Source organism: Crinia signifera, chromosome 12 (assembly GCF_055691185.1).
Source record: "Crinia signifera chromosome 12, ASM5569118v1, whole genome shotgun sequence".
Classification (NCBI taxonomy): domain Eukaryota; kingdom Metazoa; phylum Chordata; class Amphibia; order Anura; family Myobatrachidae; genus Crinia; species Crinia signifera.
Genome location: NC_139228.1, coordinates 47,931,933 through 47,948,402, shown reverse-complemented (window position 1 = coordinate 47,948,402; position 16,470 = coordinate 47,931,933). Strand labels below are relative to the sequence as shown.

At 46.5% G+C, this 16,470-nt stretch overlaps 1 protein-coding gene across 12 annotated transcripts in view; it reads right to left on the bottom strand.

Moving 5' to 3' along the window:
• Positions 1 to 16,470, bottom strand: part of BEGAIN (brain enriched guanylate kinase associated) — a 330,134-nt gene that overhangs the window by 163,424 nt on the left and 150,240 nt on the right. The window contains exon 1 of one of the 12 annotated variants that reach the window (XM_083166766.1): positions 10,029 to 10,516. The exons of the other annotated variants lie outside the window; for them this stretch is intronic. The gene's annotated coding sequence lies outside the window, so the exon portion shown is untranslated. Of the gene's footprint in view, positions 1 to 10,028; positions 10,517 to 16,470 lie in introns of those variants that run through there. 12 annotated transcript variants of the gene reach the window in all.

Here is a 16,470-nt window from a genome sequence, read left to right as displayed (position 1 = left end):
TAGATGCCTGAGGTACTTCCCAATTAGTGAATAGAAGTTGTCACAGAAGTCTTCCCCTCCCAGACTGTACATACGCTTGTAGGAGTCTTTTAAGCTTTCCATTGAAGCGTTTACATAGTCCATTGGTCTGTGGGTGATAAGAGGTGGTCCGAAGAGGCCGAACCCCCCACTTTTCCCACATGGATTGCATAAGTTCACCTTGGAATTGGGGTCCTTGATCTGTGACTACTTCCTGTGGGTATCCAACCCAATTGAAGATGTCTGTCAGTGCTTGTACAACATGTTTTGTGTCAATGGATGATAGGGCCACAGCCTCAGGGTAACATGTAGCAAAGTCAACTAGTGTTAAGATGTATTTCTTGCCCATACAACTAGAAATAGCTAATGGTCCAACTAGGTCTATGGCAACACGGGCAAAGGGCTCCCCTATAATAGGTAATGGATGCAGAGGCGCATTCCATTGAGGCTTCCCTAGTCTTTGGCAGGTATCGCAGGTGTTTTGACACTGCTTAAATCCCCGGCCAGAAGTTTCATGGGTGCCAAAATGCCCAGCTGAGGGAATGTCATGAGCAAGAGCTAGTAATTGCAGTCTATGTGGTGTAGGTAATACCAACTGTTTAGTAGGCATGACAGCTTCTTGTCCAGGCTGAGGAATGACCACTTGGTACAGTAATTCCTCTTCCCAAACTATCTTGTTTCCGTTGGCTGTTTCCAACCCCAGGTCGGCTGTGCTCCTCAATTTACTCAGGGAGGGGTCAGTCTGTTGGGCCTGTCAGAACTTAGTGCGGTCCACCTCCCCCAAGTCTACCTCTAGAGTGCTAGATAATATGTGTTGCCCGGGTAACTCTTTTTGCTTGGCTTCTGATCACCGCCTGGACAAAGGCGCCTGGAAATGATCCTCAGATCATTTCTGAGGATGACCTTGGCTGGTAGCCCCTTGAGTACTCCGACCTCCACAATTCCTTGATCAGCTCCCCAGTCCAGAAGTATCTAGGCGATGGGGATGTCGGCCTGTTGTCCTCCGGCAGTGGCAATTCATACATACTGTCCAGTAATCACCCTGGATGCGGGAATCAGGTCTGGCTCGATGAATGTGTGTAAAGCCCCAGAATCTCGTAGGCCCTGTACCCACTCATCCTACACTGTCACAGTCTGTAGGTGCCCTCACATATTCCTGGGAGTTGCCTGCTCCACCCCCAGTTCCAGATCCACAATTCCATCCCATATGTATCTGACTGGATGACCACTTCACCATAATCCTCCATGGAGTAACATACCACAGAGACTGGGGCTGGTCTAGCCCCGGGAAATGGGCCTTGTGTGCGTGGACAGTCTCTCAGCAAGTGCCCTTGTTGATTGCAGTGGTAACACTTCCGAGATTCTGGGTTAGCCAGTCTAAATCTGGGCGGCTTATAGGTGATGCTTATGATAGGTGATGCTTCTGATAGAGACTCGATCAGCCGCCCAGATTTATTAATATTATTGATGCATGGTTCTTTATCAGGGGGCTTCTCAGCTCTTGGGATTCTTGCAGCAGTGACTCTCCATTGGGGACGATTGGTTATATATTCATCGGCCCATTTCACAGCTTGCTCAGTGTTATCGGGCTTTCTGTTCATGACACACTCCTGTACCTCTGGTGCCATCTTAACCATTAGCTGTTCTGTGGCTGGAGACCCCGGCACACGTGGGGCATGACAGCCGTGGAGCTGAAAGGGTTAACCTTGGACAAGGGGTGCTTGGCGCCAAAGTAAAAAAATGTTTTATTCACATTATGTATGGGTGCCGTGGCCCCGGTCTACCTCCGGCAACCCCGGTGAAGTCCAGCTGTAACCCCCCATCCTCCAGGGGAGAGGGAATGTGTCATGGCTGAGCAGTGTGCTGGGAGACGCTGCAGCCAGGATGCTGTCCCGGGCTGCAGCACTACAGAAGCCGCTGCTTTACAGCGGCACACTGGGAACTGCCGCTGCCAAGAGTCCGGGCATCACAGGTTGGAAGCTGGCTCCCCAGCGCAGCCAGTCCAGTGTTAAGGAGCCCCTGCAACTGGGCTGCAGGGCTCAAGGGAGCCCAGAGCTGGGCAACATGGGTTAAATAAAGATATTTTAAATGTATTAATATATGTGAATCACTGAGCTGGGACTGAGGGTCCGCAGCTGCAGTGTTATGTGGGGTCGGAAGCCTCTTCTGAGCACAGGCTCTGTATGATGTATAAAGTGTAATTTAAATGTATTTTAAATGTGAAAATGCATTCCTGTGATAAGGAAATGAGATGCTAAACAGCCTTCTCCTGTGAGTGGTCAATACACCGCAGGTGGTGGGCTATGTATCGCTGAACCCAGGCCATCCTGTGTGCGAGGTGTTGGTAATGCACAGACATTTGTGTTTCTTTATGTAAACATGTCCAGAAGATAATCAAAGGATATCCACCTTTCCTGGAAGTCCCCTAAGGAAGTTGGACTCATCCTGTTTAGAATGTAATCTTGATTCGTTATGCACGGGAAGTAAGATAACTGATTGATATGCAAATCCTAAAGGTATAGGGGAGGATCTGACAATGTCAGTGTGTTTTCTGTCTATAAAAAGAGGGCTTCTGACCTGTGTAAAATTGTACTTCTGCCTGTATCTCAATGCTGTAACATATGATCTCTTAAGATCTATTGGCAAATAAACCATCTATTGCCCAAGACGACTGCTTTCATCTTGCGACCAACAAAATTACTGCAATAATTCTGTTCTCCGGCTGTTCTGGTGTAGACTTTACACTCCTAGGGAGTTAGGGCCCAATAGGCTTCCAGTGAGACTTTGCCCCAAGTACTTTAGCCATTAAGCTGGCTCTATTCCGTGCACCTCCATGAGATTCTCAAAGATCTGTAGGTGAGTGTCAATGTCTGTTTCATTCTCCGGAATGTGGGAACATCATAAAATCGCTTCTTTTGGCCAGAACTTTGGGGTGACTCTGGAGTTCCACTGCCAGTAGGAATGTGTACCCCAAGTACAGCTCACTCCTGTGGGGTCGCACCGTCACCAAGTGCCCCAGCCAGCTCTGTAATGCAGCAGGAGTAACAGTGGTGGACTATGTGCAATGATACCACTGCCTGTCGGCGCCTCTTCATACTCACTCAGGTGGTTGCGATCCTCTGGGAGCAGCCAATCCCACTCCAACAACTTCATCATAAGTAATACCCTTCATCCTGCAAAATCCTTGCAGGTGAGGTTTCCGTGCTGTACGGTAAAACTTCTCCTGCTCTCTCATTGTGATTGCTGACAACTTCTGGCTGACGCTCCATGCTGATATTCTGCAGTGTTATTGTTGATTATATCCAGTACCTTGTAATTCTCTGCAGAAACTGTGTGATATCCCTTCGCTGCCACCAAATGTGATTATACCGGGTGACCTAGGTACCCTGGGGTTTAGGGATCACACAGCAGAGTGGCTAAAAATGAAAACAAGTTGTAATTCAGGGAGACCAAGAAATCCAGTAACCAGCAGCAGCAGGATTAACAAAGTCCAGTCACAGTTCAGCAGTCTCATGAAGCTGCTATACAATGTATCATTGTATCTCCTACAGTCCTGAGCAGCACTGACAGCTGTAGCAGACAGAATGGCTATTCACTGATTACACAGAGAGGGGATGGCACCCGAACCTCCAGTGAGTCTAGCTGTGCACCTCACCTCACACAGTCTCTTCTTCCACTTCATCTCTCCCACAATTCACCTTTGCTGGTTCTTTCCATTTTCTCCTTTTGGATTGGTGGATCATGCTGTCAATCTTTTCAAAGGGGAAGGAGGAAGGCTTTTCTAAAACTTCCTTACTGTCTGCTTCTGAAAGGCTTCCTGTTTGTGAACTCTGCAGACTGAGGACTTTAATTTAAGAATACATAGGGTAACTCTTTAATTTCTAAAATGCAGGCAAGCCCTATCCTTTGCCTCCTCACAGTGATGGAAGTGAATGGCTACTGGAGACTGCAACTTGAGTTATGGTGATGGAATTTGATGGCTGCTGGAGACAGCATCTAATGTTGTGGTGGTTGTAGTGAATGGTTCCTGGAGACTGCATCTAGTGTTATGGTGTTGAAAGTGGATGGCTGCTGGAGAGTGCATCTAGTGTTATGGTGATGGAAGTGGATGGCTGCTGGAGAGTGTATCTAATGTTATGGTGATGGAAGTAGATGGTTGCTGGAGAGTGCATCTAGTTTTATGGTGATGGAAGTGGATGGCTGCTGAAGATTGCATCTTGTATTATGGTGATGGAAGTGGATAACTGCATGAGAGTGCATCTAGGGTTATAATTATGGAAGTGGATGGCTGCTGGAGACTACATCTTGTGTTGTGGTGATGGAAGTGGATAACTGCTGGAAAGTGCATCTAGGGTTATAGTGTTGGAAGTGAATGGATGCTGCAGACTGCATCTAGTTTTATGGTGATGGAAGTGGATGATTGCCGGAGACCTCATCTAGTAGTATGGGAAAGTGCAAGATTGGCCGCAGGAGAGTGCATTTAGTGTTATGGTGATGGAAGTGGATGGCTGCTGTAGACAGCATCTAGTGTTATGGTGAATGAAGTGGATGGCTGCTGGAGACTGCTTTTAGTGTTATAGTGATGGAAGTGGAAGGCTGCTGGAGACTGCATCTAGTGTTAAGGTGTTGTAACTGGATGGCTGCTGGAGACTGCGTCTAGTGTTATGGAGATGGAAATGGATGGCTGCTGTAGACAGCATCTAGTGTTATGGTGATGGAAGTGGATATCTGCTGGAGAGCACATTTATTTTGATGGTAGTGGATGGCTACTGGAGAGTGGATCTAGTGTTGTGGTGATGGATGTGGATCGCTGCTGGAGAGTTCATATATTGTTATGGTGAGGACATGAATGGCTGCTGGGGAGTGCTTCTAGTGTTACAGAGAGGGAAGTGGATGGCTGCTGGAGAGTGCTTCTAGTGTTTAGTGATGAAAGTGGATGGCTGCTGGAGACTGCATCTAGGCCCTTATTCTGGTTGGTGCGGTCGAGCCGCATATGCGGCTCCGACCGCACCAGACGAATCCCCGCCTACAAGACGGATCGGCACGGCCGTCCGTACACGGACGGCTGCCGATCCGCATGAAAATGGCGGGGCGTACGCCTCCACCATGTTGGGAGCTGCCCCCTGCATTCGATGGTCGTCGACCATCGAAGGCAGGTCCGCACGCCCCGGCAGCTCCCGCAAGCTGAGACCACACGGACAATCGTCCGTGTGGTAGCTTGTATGGGGGCTGAAAGCTGACATCCGGCGACGTCAGCTTTCCGCCCCCATGAGTTGCGTCATGCCCTCATTACCATGCATACGCCCCGCGTTTGCATGGGAACGCCCATGAAACGCGGGGCGTACACATAGGGAAATGAGGGCATGAAGCCTCTCACGCCCCTATACGCCCCCTTTGCGGCGGACGAAATACGTCTGCGGCGAAGGGGGCTGCACATGCGCAGATTGACCTCTGCGCATGTGCAGAGTAAAAACATCGGCGGTACGGCCGCACGCGGGCCGTACCGCACGAAACAGAATAAGGGCCCTAGTGTTAAGGTTTTGTAAGTGGATGGCTGCTGGAGACTGCATCTAGTGTTAAAGAGATGGAAGTGGATGGCTGCTGTAGACAGTATCTAGTGTTATGGTGATGGAAGTGGATATCTGCTGGAGAGCACATTTATTTTTATGGTCGCTGTTAGGAAAGTTCTGTCTAAGGGCTTATTTTAGACCTGACCGCAAAGTACCTGTTTTCTCAAATGGACAAAACCATATGCACTGCAGGTGGGGCATATGTAACATGTTCAGAGGGTGCAGGGTAAATACTAGGGGTGACATTTAATAGGAGTTGATTTGTGTTTTTTTTGCAAAAAATGTCCAAAATCCCGTTTTCGCATATTTAATGAGATGCAAAAAACGGCAAAAATCACTGCTTTTCCCGCGAAATCGCACTTTTAGAAAGTGCGATTTTAACTCGTGCCAAAACTCGCATCCAGATATTTTCCCATTGAAAAGTATACAATTCGCATATTTAATGAGATGCGAATGTGGGAAATGTGTCTTAAATTCGCCAAAAAATCAGACCAGGTTCTGATATGTGAGTTGGCCAGAACCCTGCACAGATCATTGAGATCTGTGCATGGTCCTGTGGTAAAAAATGTGTTAATTTTTTTTTTGGGCATAATCAGCCCCGGTCTCATTGAGCTGGGCCTGGTTCCAAAAATACGGGGGAAAAAAAGTCTGGGGGTCCCCCGTATTTTGAAACCAGCACCGGGCTCCAACAACCCGCAGTGTCATGCCACAGCCGGGGGACACTTTTTACATAAGGTCCCCCGGCCGAAACATGAGCACCGTGGCTGGTCAGCCTTGGACGGGGTACCTGGAAGAATGGGGACCCCGCCAATAAAGGGGTCCCCCCCCAGGCTTCACCCGTACAGACTATCGACATCCCAGGTTGACCACCAATTATTCTGCTCTCCAGAGACATTCACCACCATAGTCCTGACTCAACATCCTGTGTCAACCACCAGTTATTGTGCTCTCCAGAGACTTTCACCACCAGAGTCCTTACTGTCGACATCCCATTTTGACCACCTATTACTGTGCTCTCCAGAGACTTTCACCATCAGAGTCCTGACTGTCGACATCCCAGGTCCAACCACGGCTATTGTGCATTACCAGAGACTTTCACCACCAGTGTCCTGGCTTTTGACTATCTCCAACGGCTCCCACACGTCTAACATCACCAGCTCCCAGGCTGACAACTTTTGTCGGCTCCCAGGCCATTGACACTCCTCCGGCTCCCAGGCCAACAACCATCATTGACTCCCAGGCCTTCGACACTCCTCTGGCTCTCAGGCTGGCAACTGTCACTGGCTTCTAGGCTGTTGGCTACTCCTAATGACTCTTGAAACATCGGCTGTATTGCCAATTGGACCATGTGGTATATTACCTTATCTGCCCCTGTGGTTTAATGTACGTAGGAAAAACTATACAGACTCTACAAGAAAGGATAAACCAACACCGATCCTCGATCCGGCTAGCGTACTCCACGGGCAGTACAGACAAACCTGTGGCCGCACACTTTTTCAGAGAAAAACATCAATTGGCCACTTTACGTTACATGGCGATAGACTGGATCCCAACCCTACCCAGAGGCAGGGATAGGGGACTTTTGCTTCTGAAAAAAGAAGCTCAATGGATCCACCTCTTGGATACGGTTTCCGCCAGGGGTCTGAATGAGAAGACCCACATTAATATTTTTCTGTAGCCTTGAACACATGAGCTTATGTTTACACATGATAGTAGAGTGATATTATGAGTATAGCATGAGACTAGGATTTGAGCCTTTAGGATTTTAAGGTTTTTTTTGGTGTTGTTTGTCTTCTTTTGATACATAACTGATGTTTACATATGTACTGGTGGCACAGACTGTCACCTGCAGATTGCTATGGGGTTAAAAATCCACCCTTTATCCAGCAAAGGAAGCAGCAATGGCTGTGCGTTCCAGGCTTCGCCGTCGAACGCACAAGCCGATTGATTTATAGCTCCCAATTTAGCATATTGTTTAACAATTATTGTGTCCCCCTGTACATGGCTGTGCATCTCGAAAAGTGTTGTGGAACACATATTAATTCCGGTAGAGCGTCTGTCAAACATTATGTACTGTGCGCTCCCGGAATCTGTGGTGGAATGCAGATGATAGCTTCCGGAAGAGCGCTATGCATTAGACGCTCCGGGAACCGGCTGTGGAACGCAGATGACTGCTTCCGGCCGAGCGTCTGATAAAGACTATACAATCACGCTGATTGGTGGCTGAGACTTCCGGACAGTGCGCTCCAAATGAATGGAACGCATGCCGGCGGTATTAGATAGAAAACTCCTTATGTTGGATACCTTGACGCACTATTTACACGATAAAGTAAGTTTTACAATGTATCATTACTTCCTGTTGGTTAGGATGATATATAGGTAGATTTGATTGCCGTATTGAGGCTGGTAGACTAATTGGCGATCTGCAGGGGGCACTTCCTGCCTCCATGGTATTTAAATGGTGGAGTTGTCTATGGTGAGATATCTTCTGGGGTTGTAACCCACTTTCATTTTTGTCTTGAGACTGGCGTGGCTCCAAACGTCGAAATTGTTATGAAGACTCTGGTGATGTATTAAAAGTTTTATTTTGCATCAAAAAGTTGGAAGTCTGGTGAGTGCTCTCTAAACAAAGACTGTATATTTGGCTGTACCCCTGGGACTGCGGCTTGAGTTTGGCATCCTAGCAGTTGGAAATGAGGATTGCGTGTGCTGGTTCTATGCTACATTATATATATATATATATATATATATATATATATATATCCATGTTGTGGTGATAACACTCTCCAAATGTATCACCATCTGCCGGGGTGCCATATGCCAGAAAGTCCCTAGTATCCCTAGAAAAAATGGGGACACTCACCGGACTTGCTTGAAGCTTATTTAATGTTATATAGCGTGAGAGAGTAGGATCTTGAGAAAGGTCCTGCACTGGACCGAAACGTTGACCCAGGGACGGATTGGGAACTAAAAGTGGCCCTGGAAATATTTTGATAGTGGCCTTGTGGGTGGCACCAAATCAACAATGGGATGAGCCAGCATAATAGTAGGATGGATTAGTGCAACAGTATACAGATGGAGCGTGCCCCATCTTTGCAACGGAGCTTCCCGCTGCCATCCGCCGCCTCCCCCGCCACCAGAGCTTATTCCCACCGCCCCGTAACCCTGCCCGTCTCCCTGAAGCGAAGATGGGCAGGGACCCAGTGCCCAGCCACCTAGAGACTGGGACGCGCGTGCACGTGAAACGCATCCACGTCTCAGTTCAATGGAGTCCGCCGGCGCTCGCCATAGGGGACTTTCTGGCGGGCGCCAGGAAAGGACAAGAGGGGCTCCATCTGGATGTAGAGACATCGGTGACAGGCAAGGCTAAAACATCAATAGTGTCTAAATATTAGATTAAATTAATAAACTCATGTTGTGATTGTTGGAGGCACTGTATACTGTGAATGGACCCTGTATGGTTACCTGGCACTAACATCAAATTACACACTCTAACCTTCAGGCTAATTATCAGGGTATCGTCATGTGCTCACCTGTTATTGGTATTGTGGGAAACCATCCATCCCACCCCTTTTTGGCTTATTTACATTACATTGCACCTGATTCACAATACACCACATAGTAGTGTCTCTTGTAAAACAAAGGCCACAGTAGTGCCCATATACACAATGCCCAGAGAAGTAGTGCCCCTTAAACAAACACCCATGGTAGTGCCACTGAAAACACTATAGTAGTGCCCCTTACACATAACGCCAACAGTAGCGCCCATTACACATAAAATTCATAGTAGTAATGCACTTTATACACTTAATACCCACTGTAGTAGTGATGTAAGGTGTGAAGAAAGCAGAAGCGGAATTAGAAAGGGGGTCCATGAGAAGGGGAAATGTGAGAGGAACAGTCAATTGTGAGGTGAACAATGAAAAAGTGGGTGTTGTTGGAAAATGGACGGATAATAAAAACGATAGCTGGGGTACAAAGAAAAAGATGAGGGAGAAAGCCAGATGCTGAGCAGAGAGAGGGGGAGGGACAGCCATATGCTGGGCAGAGAGAGGGGTAGGGGCCGCCATATGCTGGGCAGAGAGAGGGGTAGGGGTCACCATATGCTGGGCAGAGAGATGGGGAGAGGCAGCCATATTCTGGGCAGAGAGGGGTAGGGGCTGCCATATGCTGGGGAGAGGCACCCATATGCTGGGCAGAGAGGGGTGAGACAGATGTAGGGAGAGATGCTGGGCAGAGAGCGGGGGGACTGATGTGGCAAGAGGAGGGGGGGCAGTTGCTGGGCAGAGGGGACAGATGGTGGGGAGATCCTGATAGGGGGAAAGATGATGGGCAGGAAAATGGTGTACAGATAATGGGCAGAGAGTTATATGTCAATGTACATAGCCTCCTAACTGCAGCCTGGCATATCTTCCCACACCCAGCAGCAACTATACTTACCTTTTAAAAATTCACATTATGCAGCACTGAATAAGTCAAAATTCACACAAAATAAGTACAAAATTCACATTATGCCACACGTATTGAGATGAAATTTACATTATGCGACACGGAATGAGCCAATATCCAGGTAAATCGGGGATGCAGGGACAGAGACGTCAGGGACATAGGGACAGAAAGGATGTGGAGGGGACGCAGAGACAGAGGTGATGCAAGGAGAGGCGGCGGGGACGCAGGGACAGAGGCAGAGGGGATGCAGGGACAGAGGCGGCAGTGACAGTGGTACAGTGGATGTGGGGACAAAGGCAGAGAGTATGCTGGGACAGAGATCGCAGGGATGCAGGGACATAGATAGCAGTGATGTGGGGACAGTGGCAGAGGGGATGTGGGGACAGAGGCAGAGAGGATGCGGGACTGAGATAGTGAGACACAGGGACAGAGGTGGAGAAAAAGCATGACTGTTATGCTCATGCTCTGTGAGGCAATGGGGTTTTCTGGGGAATTTTTGTTATACACTCCCCAGTCCCCTCCCCCCCCCCCCCCGATTTATTTTCTTAATACAGAGCCCCCCCAAACAACCCCCACCCCATGTAACCTCCTTTCTTTTTTTTTGTAATGATGATGTAATGAAGATTTTGTAATGATGATGACACTTACAATATCTATTATATCTGTATATACACGCACGCATATATAGCACTCACCCTGCCTTTCCTGGGCAACTTAAGCCTGCCATGTCCGGGCCACCTTCATCCTCCTGATCATCTCAGCTGGGAGGAGCGTTGCGGTGTCTAGGGCCTCAGGGAACGGTGCTGGAGGTGTCAGACAGGTGGGTTACTGTGAGGACTGGTCCCGGCTGGCTGCAGGAGCTCCTCACTCGCTCAGTCTCCCAGCAGCCTGATGCCCGCGGCAATGAAAGGGCACTTAGCCGTGTACATTACTAGTACTAATGAATTATCTGTACTAGCAGTGTCCACGGCTGTGCGCCCTTTCATTACACTGTAGTTCTGACTCTGGCTGAGGGGGCTGAACCATATATTTTTGTTGCTGCGGCGCTGCGAGTCTGTTCAGTGGCACAGTGCAGCGGCGGGAGGAGGTGGGGACATGGGCTGAGATGTCTTGTGTTCACGGCCAGCATCCGGCCTCGGGTTCGTCCGGCCTCCCAGGAAAAGTCACTGTAAGTTTAATGGCCAATCCGCCCCTGCGTTGACCTGTACCCACTGTTATGTACTGATGTATTGAAGTGATATATAACATTCCTGAAAGATACAACTAGCTTTCTCAAATTACTGAATGAGATAGGGCCACTACCTAATGAGACCATTATGGTATGTTTGGATGTATGCAGTCTATACACCTCCATCCCTCATGATGGAGGTGTTGAGGCAGTTAGGTTGTTCATTGGGCAATTTTTTAGATCCTCTGCTATTTGATCATGATTTATTCATCCAGCTTATTGTATTAACTTTGAAAAGGAATTATTTCCTCTTTGACGGGGCGTATTACCTACAATTGAGAGGATGCACTATGGGGTCCGCGGTGGCCCCATCATTTGCAAACATTTTTATGTTTAATCAAGAGGAAATTACCTTTTTTTAGTAATCCTGAGGTCAAATTTCACATCCGTCTCTTTACCTGTTACATAGATGATATTTTCATTCTATGGATGGGAGGTCAGGAATCATTATCTAAATTTTTGATTAACATCAATCTGGGTGACTCTACTATTAAATACACATCGGTTTATAGTAGTAGTAAGGCCCATTTCTTGGATCTTGCAGTAAGCATTCATGACAATATCATTAGCACGGATGTCTTTTTTTAAAGAAGTAGATAAGAACACCTTTCTTATGTCATCCAGCCATCACCCCCAGCCCTCAAACGTGGATTGCCCTTTTTTCAGACGATTTGGGTTAAAAGGATTATGAGTAAAACAGCGGATGTGGAATCCAGATTGGATTCATTGATTGAAAAATCTATTACTAGAGGTTATGATCGTGCTACTTTGCTTAAACAAAAACAGAGGGTCTTACGCATGCCCAGATCCCAGCTGTTTATTCCTAAAGTAAGAGATTCAACAATTCTTCCCTGGCCCAGTACCTTTAATGTGGCCAGTCCAGTGATTAAACATGCTACCAACGCCTTATGACCCATCGTGAAGACTGACCGGATTTACCGGGTCTGAGTAAGGTCAGACCATTAGCAGCATTTCGTAGAGGTCAGAGTATCAGGGATAGGTTAGTTAAGTCAGATGTTACAGGGTTGGGTATTCCGTGACCCCCCCAACACTTATATAAAACCTCCAGGCTGTTACAGCTGTTCAGCCTGTGAAACCTGTAAACATATGCTTGCATGTAAACAGTTTAAGTACCCTCATACCTAAAAATTATTTGTCATCAGGTCTGTTTTAACATGTAGAACTTCTCATGTTGTGTATGTGATCGTGTGCCCGTGCGGATTATATTACGTTGGGCAGACGATAAGATCCTTTCGTGAAAGGAATGCACTCCACCGGTCGGCCATAAACCTCTCTCTGCGAGGGAGGGATGTGGACCAACCGGTGGCACGCCATTTCAAAAGAATGGGTCACCCCATTTCTGGGTTTAAGCACTTTATAATTGATCAGGTGGCTGAGTCAATGCGTGGTGGCAACAGAGCTCTGAAGTTGTTGCGAAAGGAATCCGAATGGATTTTTCATCTCAATACCATCTCACCACATGGACTGAACGAAATAATTAACTGGAACAGTTTAATGTGATTTTTTGTTCTTGTAGTGATTATGCCATTTCTTATATGTCATGTTGTGTATTGCAGTGGTTTTGTGTGTTTTTGTGTCATAGTGTTCGCTGACCTGTGGGGTTGGATTCTGCACAGTGGACCTGGTCATGTGGGGGGTGGCATTCAGCACTTTTGCGCTGAGCCTCATTATGGCCGGGTTATGTGCGGGTTCCAATGCTGTTAGGTTGGTGTTGTATGGCTTATACACACAACCTCATTCTTTGTATATGTATTTGTTTTTAATACTTTTTTATTTTATGCAGGCAGCTCCCGCCCACCTATCATCCCGCAACTCTGGTAGGATGCTGAATATGGATTGATTACCGGACTCTACTTCCGGGATCTGAGAAGCGCTGTGTGATGACTTCGTGTCAACGGTCCTGAGGGCGCGATGTCAGGTGAGACGCCGGGAGTCTGTGAGTATAAAAATGCCTTTTGTATGTGTGTTCAGTGCTGTAGGTTTTGGGCTGAAGAAGGGTCCCCGAAACGTCCCCAGAATATATCTCATTTGCATCTATTGATCGTCTCCTGAGTGCTGTTTTGGTCCTTAGGGATTTGTATATATATATATATATATATATATATATATATATATATATATATATGTATATATATATATGTGATCCGGCAAGCGGAGGTGGTGGAGCGGCACTCAGCGGACTTGGTAAGAGATAAACAAACAGCAACAGCGTGCGACGCCGGTCTGGCTACAGATTTGTTGGAGTGCCGGATCGTGACCCAGCATATATATATATATATATATATATAAATATATTACATATATAAATCCTGAGACAGGGCACTCACCAGTTCTTAGCAATAAAAAGTGCTTTTATTCCTCACAAATGCTGCATATTCCCAATGTTTCGGTCCTAAGCTTGGACCTTAGTCATGGTGCAGTCCATCACAGAAACCTCCAAGTAGTGAATGACTTGGAGGTTTCTGTGATGGACTTCATATATAAATATATGTAGGTCACATGTACTTAGCATACACATGAATCCATATAAACACACTCACATCCTCACCTGGCTGCAACAATGTTGTAGATAGGCCCTTCAACCTCACTGCTAAATTTTAAGGTTAATCGGGAAGGGGCAGGGCCAAAACTACATGGTTTTACTGCAATTGTTTCATATTGGCTCTGTCCCCTCAAAATTGACCTGCAAATTACTCAGTGAGTTGCGGGGCTTAGTAAAACACTGCTAACTTTCCTCATCTGTCCTGGAGAAAAACATCCATGGGTACAAATAAGAAATATAATTTGTCTGTAAAATATCAGAACCTACCAAATCAGCAATGGATATCTATACCAGGTTGAACTAGATGGACGCAAGTCTTTTTTCAGCCTTACCTACTATGTAACTATGTAACTATGGGCCTTATTCTGGTTGGTGCGTATATTTCCGCTCTCTTACGGAGAGGTCCGCACGCCACGCTGTGCGGACATCGTACGTAAAAACGCCCACCAGTCCTCCGCATTCGGACGGACTTACTCTTTAAGAAGAGGGCGTGTTTACGGACGACATCCAAACCATGCGTGTGCGGTGGACACACACAGATTCTGCACTGTCTTACAGCGTATGCACGGTCTTACCGCGTCAGAACGGACGGGAACCTGCCCATACGCACCGATGCGGTGTATTTACGCACAAATCACCACCACTCTTATCTGAATCCCCAAATTGATCACATGACACACTTAGGCAATTAGCCAACATCATTGAAAAGGGATTGTTTATCCTGGTCATGTATTATTTATCTAATTGATAATTAAACACTTTAATACCGCTTTACATTAACCCTAACATTCCCTTTCAATCACTGCTATGCAATAAAACATCTATCTACTGTATATACCTTTTGCACCTTATATAACTAAACATAACTATTTTTACTTATTTCCTTATATTTATACTTAAACTGTAAAATAATAAAATAACACACAGACCACTTCTTACTTTAACTGAAAAATGTATTTACATACAAAAATATCAACAAAATTAAACTTATTCCAGCAGGAGGTCGCACAGGTCCTGCACGTGTGCCGCCATTCTCATGAGGTCCTGCCGCAGCCTCAGGAGGGCCCCTCTTACACCCTGGGCTTTTTCCGGGTCATCTGTGGGCATGTTAAAGGGGGTTCAACATTAATTATGCTACTCAGGTACACCTTGTACAGTAAATCCTAAGTACCTACAGCATGATTTCCTGCGACCTCAAATGGGGTCCCAACATCATTACAACTGTCAAGAAGGCTCAGCAGCGGTTGTTCTTCCTGAGGCAACTCAAGAAATTCAACATCCCGCAGGAGCTGCTGCTCATCTTCTACACTGCCATAGTAGAGTCTGTCCTTTGCTCCTCGATCACAATCTGGTTCGGAGGAGCAAACGAGAATGACAGACGAAAGTTGCAAAGAGTGGTGAGGATGGCAGAAAAGATCATTGGGGCGGAGCTCCCCACTGTCCAAGAACTATACCTAGCCAGGGTCAATAAGCATGCAGGAAAGATCTTGGCGGACAAGCTACACCCTGTCCACAACCTGTTTGAACCCCTTCCGTCAGGCAGACGTTTTAGGTCCATCCCAGCAAAGACGACAAGAACTACAAAAGGCTTCTTCCCAATAGCTGTCTACCAACTAAACCGTATTGAACATACCAAATACTAACTCGAACTTTTCTAGATACATGTGAAATGTATGTGATGTATGTTTATGCCTCTCTTCCCACCCCCTTTGTGTTCCCTGATTGATGCTGCACTGTTTCCACAAAAAATTCCAAGCATACGCAAGTATACCTGGCCAATAAAGATGATTCTGATTCTGATGAAAAATCATACATACAAACAATTACATAGTCAATAGTGTTTCTAAAGGCTGAAAATATATGATGCTGACACACACACACACAGACACACACACACACACACACACACACTGGCTTACACAACAGAATATGTGACTCATAAACTTCACAATGTATCTATAAAAATCACAACAACACTTGAGCCTCACTCACACTTCTCCTGCCAAAACACTCACCAATCTACTAGAAAGCTACACCCAATACAACATGCCACATTTAGCCATACATATATACCTGCATGTCACTGCTTAATAGCTAAACTGCATGATAGATAGATAGATACATGGATAGATAGATAGATAGATAGATAGAGAGAGAGAGAGAGATAGAGAGATAGAGAGAGAGAGAGAGAGAGAGAGAATAGATACCACATTAAAAGGCTAGCCTAGTCCCTCTACCCATTACTTCATGATTCCTTGTCACATTGCCAGATAGGTGAAAGTGCAGCACTAATCCGCTTCCATACACCAAACAATTTCTAAGGGCAATCCATCCTACATAATACTTTTTACAAAAATACATGGCAACAACACGGGCCCACTGGCTAGAGGGGGGCCCAGGGGAACTGTCCACTTGGGACTCCATTATAAATCAGGCCTGCCCATACTCCATTAATGTTTTATTGTTGCTTCTATACAAAGACCCTCCATAAATAAACACTCATCACCTACATGAGCCTCCAGATTGCACGTTTGCAGCATGGCCCTATAAGGCCAAAGTGTGTCTGTTGTTTTCCATTTGTTTGGACTACTCTTTACTATATTCTAGCAAAATGTCATCAGCTGTGCGACATAACAAACTGT